Source organism: Sorghum bicolor, chromosome 2 (genome assembly GCF_000003195.3).
Source record: "Sorghum bicolor cultivar BTx623 chromosome 2, Sorghum_bicolor_NCBIv3, whole genome shotgun sequence".
NCBI lineage: Eukaryota > Viridiplantae > Streptophyta > Magnoliopsida > Poales > Poaceae > Sorghum > Sorghum bicolor.
The window spans coordinates 2705824-2711823 of NC_012871.2; the positions used below are offsets into that span (position 1 = coordinate 2705824).

A 6000-nucleotide genomic window follows, 5' to 3' on the forward strand; every position below is an offset into this window, starting at 1 on the left:
GACTTCATGGCAGATTGGACACCTTCGAACAAAAACGAGGAGAAGGTAATCGATCAGCCGTGGACGCTGTATACAGATGGCGCCTGGGGCCAAGCGGGAGCAGGAGCAGCAGCCGTCCTAATCGCACCATCTGGACTCAAACTAAAGTTTGCTATACGACTCGAATTCAATGCAACAAACAACATAGCCGAGTATGAAGGTCTCATCCTCGGGCTGAACAAAGCTAAGGCTTCGGGAGCAAAAACCCTACTCATCAAAACAGACTCCCAGGTGGTGGCAGGGCAAGTGGAGAAGGAATACCTAGCACACAACCCGGAGCTGGCAAGGTATCTGGCCGTCGTAAGAGGCCTGGAGAGAAGGTTCAAGGGATTCACCCTGCAGTACATTCCAAGAGCCGAAAACTACGAGGCAGACGAGCTAGCGAAAGCAGCAGCCAACAACACCCCCTTGCCAGAAGGAACCTTCCACCAGATTGTTGCAACACCCGCAACCGAATCGTTGCCAAAAGCCTTTCGCTCAGTCCTGCTGACAGAAAGCGAAGATTGGAGGCAGGCAATAGCTGATTGCCGCAAAGGCGAGACAGCTGTAGATGACGAAGCAACAGCCAAGAGGATGGAGGCAAGAGCAAGGAATTACACCTCCATTGACGGGATCCTGTACAAGAAAGGCGTAGTCCAACCCTTGCTGAGATGCATATCACAAAGCGAGGGCAGAGAACTCCTACAAGAGATACACTCCGGGATATGCGGGTCTCACATTGGACCTCGCGCGTTGTCTGCTAAAGCATTAAGACAAGGCTTCTACTGGCCAACTCACATTAAAGATGCTGAAGAAATAGTGAAGACATGCAAAGCCTGCCAGACCTTCTCACCAATTCAGTCAGGACCTTCAGCACTAACCCAGCTCATACCAGCATCATGGCCGTTGCAGAGATGGGGAATGGACCTGGTAGGACCAATGCCAACTGCTCAGGGGGGAAACAAATTCGCCGTCGTGGCCATCGAATACTTCACAAGATGGATCGAAGCTAAGCCACTGGCAACCATAACCTCTGAAACAATCAGAAAATTTTTCTGGCAGAACATAGTCTGCAGATTCGGAGTTCCAAGCTTGCTCACAGTTGACAACGGGAAGCAGTTTGATTCAGACAGCTTCAAGGAATTCTGCCATCACATAGGAACCAAAATTGCTTTCGCGTCTGTTTATCACCCAGAGTCAAACGGGGCCGTCGAGAGAGCAAACAGAACAATATTCTCCGCAATCTCCAAGATCTTGCTCAACCTACGCAAGGGCAAATGGGTTGAAGAATTACCCAGAGTTGTATGGTCACATAACACAACAGTTTCAAGAACAACTGGGTTCACCCCATTCAAGCTCTTGTATGGGGAAGAGGCAATGTTGCCCGAGGAAATCAAACACCAAAGCTTGCGTTCCATAAAGCAGCAGTTGGCTGAAGATGAAGAGTACTGCAAGGAAACCTTAGAATCAATAAGACTTGAGGCAGTGGAGAACATTACCAGATATCAACAAGAAACCAAGAAATGGAGAGACAGCAAGGTAGTACGAAAAGACATACAAAATGGGAACCTGGTGCTCAGGAAAAAAGGAGATCACCCAAACACTGGTAAACTGCAACCCAAGTGGGAAGGACCTTACACAGCAATACAAGCGGGAAGGTCGGGATCCTTCTACCTGAAAGACCTCGAAGGTAGAACCTCCACCCACACGTGGAATGTCGACAATCTACGAAGATTTTACATTTGAGTGTAAGGATGACCCCTGCAAAATAAGCGGCGGCATCCACATCCCTAAATACGCTTGTTTTCTTTTTCTCCACTTTTTCGCATTCCAAGGTCTGCACTCTTTTCCTCACAGGGGTACTCCTACCAGGAGGTGAGGTTTTTAACGAGGCAGAACCTATGTAAAAACCTCTGAAATATAAAGAGGAATCCACCCCAGAACCAAAGCCCAAAAAGTCGAAAAACAGCCAGCAACGAGGCTTTAGCATTCGACAAAACATCACGTGATCACAAGGACCCTCCGCAGCTTTCATCCAAAAGCTCAGAAAGCTCGGAACGTCCTCAAAGGTGAAAAAACACCAAATCCTTAGCAAAAGACCTAGCCAAGAGCCGGGCAGCAAGGATAGCATGGCCAAAAAGTGAAAAAGTCCTGTCCTCCTCAGGCATCACAACATGGCCAGAAGGAACAAAACCTTCAAACCTGACAAAGACCTGAGGACAATCAGGCATCAGGAACTATATTATTTTTGCCAAAAGGCAGCGGAGGTTTAACATTCACAAGACAGACCTCAACCAAATTCACATAACCTTCACCAAAACAAAGTGTGAAAATAAAACATAACTACAATAACCCTCGGCCAGATACAGCAAAACCAACTACCACAACAACAATCAATAACCCGATAATAAATTTTAACCTAACAGAGTACATAAAATAAATGCATGAAAGCCTATAAAACCAGGCTCACCCTACCCCCACCCTCAATCAGGATCAGTATACAAAGACCCGAGCATCGAGTGCAAACCTAGCACTCAAAAAGCAAAAATCCTAGGCCACCATGGAAGCAGGAGTTAGCCTCACAACACCAACAAAAGTTTGTATCGCACGAAGCTTCGTAATACTAAAACTCAGGCGTTGTGATGAACATCGACCACAAAGTCGTGTACAGCCACAACAGAAACAATGGAAGTCAGACTCAGAGGTCTCTGAAGGGTATCGCACGAAGTCTCGTAACGTCCCTTCAGAACCTCCGACTCAGATAGCCGAAGGTTCTCCTCGACAACACTCCACGGGAGTCGAGCAAAGGAAAAAAATAGCACAATTCAGCGAAGGATCCTTCGCGCCAAAAAAGTCGAAGGTTCTAAGGCCAAGAAGCGGCGATCCTCCGCGCAAGAAAAAATCAACAACACCTTCGCAACATCAAGCATCAAGAACAAGCAAGCCACAGCAACACAAAGATCCTTAGGATCAACACCACCGTGACGTTGCAATATATAAATGTTGTAGCGCGAATGTTGTAATAAAAATGAGATCGAAGGTTGTAGCAAACTTAAAAACTTTATTATTGATGAAGAAATCATTACAAAACAACGTTTACAAGGAAAGAATAAAATCATCCTTCGACCCATAAAAAGTCGAAGGTTATAGGTAGCTGCGACCATGTGGTAAAAATGTCTGATCTTTATTAACCATATACAATGTACATAACAGAAGCTTACAACAAAAAACGAGAAACATCCTCCGACCGTAAAACGTCGAAGGTTCTAAGACCCTCGCACAATTCTAACATACGAATCTGGAAAAAGCCTAAGATCATCGCAGTAATCACGAACAAGGAAATCAACTAAGTCATCAATACTACGCGTAGGATACTTATGGCGCCACCAGTCAACTAGATAACCCCTCGCATACAGATCTCCACGCTTGAACGTCACCGGGGTAACGTAACTTCCTTCGACAAAATTCGAAGGAAGATCTTCCAACGGAGCAGACCTCACAACCTGAGCACAAAATAACAACTTTAAAACCAAAACGTATTACGAAGGATAAAACCAAAACGTATTACGAAGCTTTCGAACCTCCGGATATCCATGGAGAAAAGGCTCAGCAAAATCCTCGGAAACCTCCGACACCCAGCGTACCCTATCCTTCTCACCAAAGATGCGAAGGATGGGATATGGCGGCTGCATAAACACATCAAACCAAGTCATAAAAAAAAGAAAAACACAAATAGCCTACGGCAAGGTAGAAACAAAACAAAAACCACCACCTAAGCCGGAGGCCATGAACCTCGGCGCGCAAGCGACTGGATAAATCCAGATCCTTCGCCATCAATATCATATCCAACAAACTCGAACATATCCACCAATCTCATGTTAGGGAAGGCAACTCGCCAGTACTCCCACAATTCGCCAGAAACATAAATCCCTTTGTAAAAAATCGAAAGGGGAGTAATGAAATGATCCTGCGCAGGTCCTCCGCCAGAGACCTGCGCAGGATCAAAGTGTAAAACAAAAGGCTTATCTGAAAACAACTTAATATATTACATCCTCAAAAGTCTGTACAAAATAATCAAAACCTCCGGCCTTATTTACAAAAAGCGTCACATGCTTGGACGCAAAAAAGACTAAGATAAACCTAAAAACTAACAAGCCTCACACCTGAGGCGGAGGAGGAGCAGAAGTCTCGGGCAGCTCTGAAACCTTGGCACCAGATCCCTCCGAAGCCTTGGCACCAGCATCACGAGCCTCCGCTTCAGTCTGGGTCGGAGGACGCGCCTCCCTCGGTGGACGCGAAGGACCGGCCTTGTCAACCTTAGCCTCCTTCTTCGCAATCTCCTACAAAATACCCATCTTAAGTAACATTGCAAAGCAGCAAAGCAAAATACAAAAAGAAAAAAAAAACAAATCAACAATACCTCAGCGCGACGAGCCTCCGCCATCTTCTTCGCCTCAGCCCGCCCAAACCTAATCCAGAACGAACTGATAAAGTTCCGGACAGATTTGCGCAGGCTAGGGGTGCCTTCGCCAACGTCCTCCGCCGCAGCAAATTCCTCCTTGGCGACTCCCTCCGCGTGAGAGCAACCTCCGCGGCGTAAAAGCCTAGCGAAGGAGCTAACCGCGGCCAAAGCCCCAAAATCAACAGCACCTCCGACAAAGTCGGGGAGCATGCGGATATGAGACTTCAGCCATGCGAGGGCAGCCCCAACATCGCCGCCGGGCGGAGGAGCAGAGGTGCTTCCCCCAAACTTCGCAAGCGAGTCGGCATAGAGCCCCACAATAGCTGCAGCCTCCGCTTCCGCCTTCTGTATGCGAGTCTGCAGCTCAGCCGCAGACGTCCGCTCAGCGTCAAGCTCTTTGCGAAGGCGTTCAGCAATGTCCTCCGCCTTCTCGGCTCGCTGCAGGGCTAAGTCCCTAACTCTCCCCGCCTCAGCGACACTTGTGCGGAGGACCGCCGCCGAAGCTTCGGCATCTTCTTTCTCCTTCTTCAGAACCTCCAATCCAGCCTTATAGTCATCCCTCTCCTTTCTCAGGGAATCAATCTCCTTCCTGACGGAGGAAAACTCCTTAACCTCCTCCGACAGACGAGCCTTCTCAGCTTCCAAGGTCTCGTTCTCCTTCTTCAGAGCACCAATCGCCTCATCACAGCAGATAACCTCCCGGGAGCAACGCTCCTCCAAGGCGGCAGCCATGTGATGACCCTGCTCAAAAATAAATAGTTACAACAAACCTCCGAGTGAAAAACCGCGAAGGAAGATATAACAAATCGCAAACGTAAAGGCTATGGTGCTCATATTGCACGCGAAGGAGCGTGTCAAAGTCCATGCCGCGGAGCTTCTGACGAAAACGATCTGTAAAGCAAAAACAAGTAATAAAAAACATCGTAAGAAACAAAAAACCTTTGGCGGAGGCCAGAAAACGAACCTCCGACCAAGGAATGAACCTCGCGCAAGGCATCAGTCCAACCTGTGATCGAAGGATCAGAAGCACCTGCGCAAAACAAAAACAAACCTTAGAATAAAATGCCAAAAAACAAACCAATCTGTTGAACAAAAAAGAAGAAACTCACCGGGACCAAGAACATCAGCAGGCGAAGGCCTACTTGCCAACGCAGAAGGCGCAGGCTCACGCCGCGGAGGAACAACAAGTCCTTCCTGCGCAACGCTGGCGCCTTTGGCCAATTCCTCCGCAGTAGCCAACCCAGCAAAAACATCCTCTGAAAGAAATATAAACAACATGAGACCAAGTCAATAAAAAAATTACATAAAGAAAAACAAGAATCAACAAAAAATTTACCCATGTACAACGAGTTTATACCATCTCCAGCCGGACGCGGGAGAGCCTCCAACCTCTTAATCCTCCGAACAGAGACTGACTCTGCCTCATCACTGGATTCCCCTTGCCCATCCTTCGGCGGAGATCCTCCTCCAGCCAAAGCCTCCCGCGCAGGACTCTCGGCCACCGCAGGATTCGTCTCCCG

The 6000-nt window shown here is 47.8% G+C and overlaps 1 long non-coding RNA gene across 1 annotated transcript; it reads right to left on the reverse strand.

Moving 5' to 3' along the window:
* Positions 5299-5666, reverse strand: LOC110432348. Its single transcript, XR_002449768.1, has 3 exons — positions 5590-5666; positions 5445-5510; positions 5299-5371 (listed from the first exon to the last, which is right to left on the reverse strand). It is a non-coding gene; the product is annotated as an uncharacterized LOC110432348 (long non-coding RNA).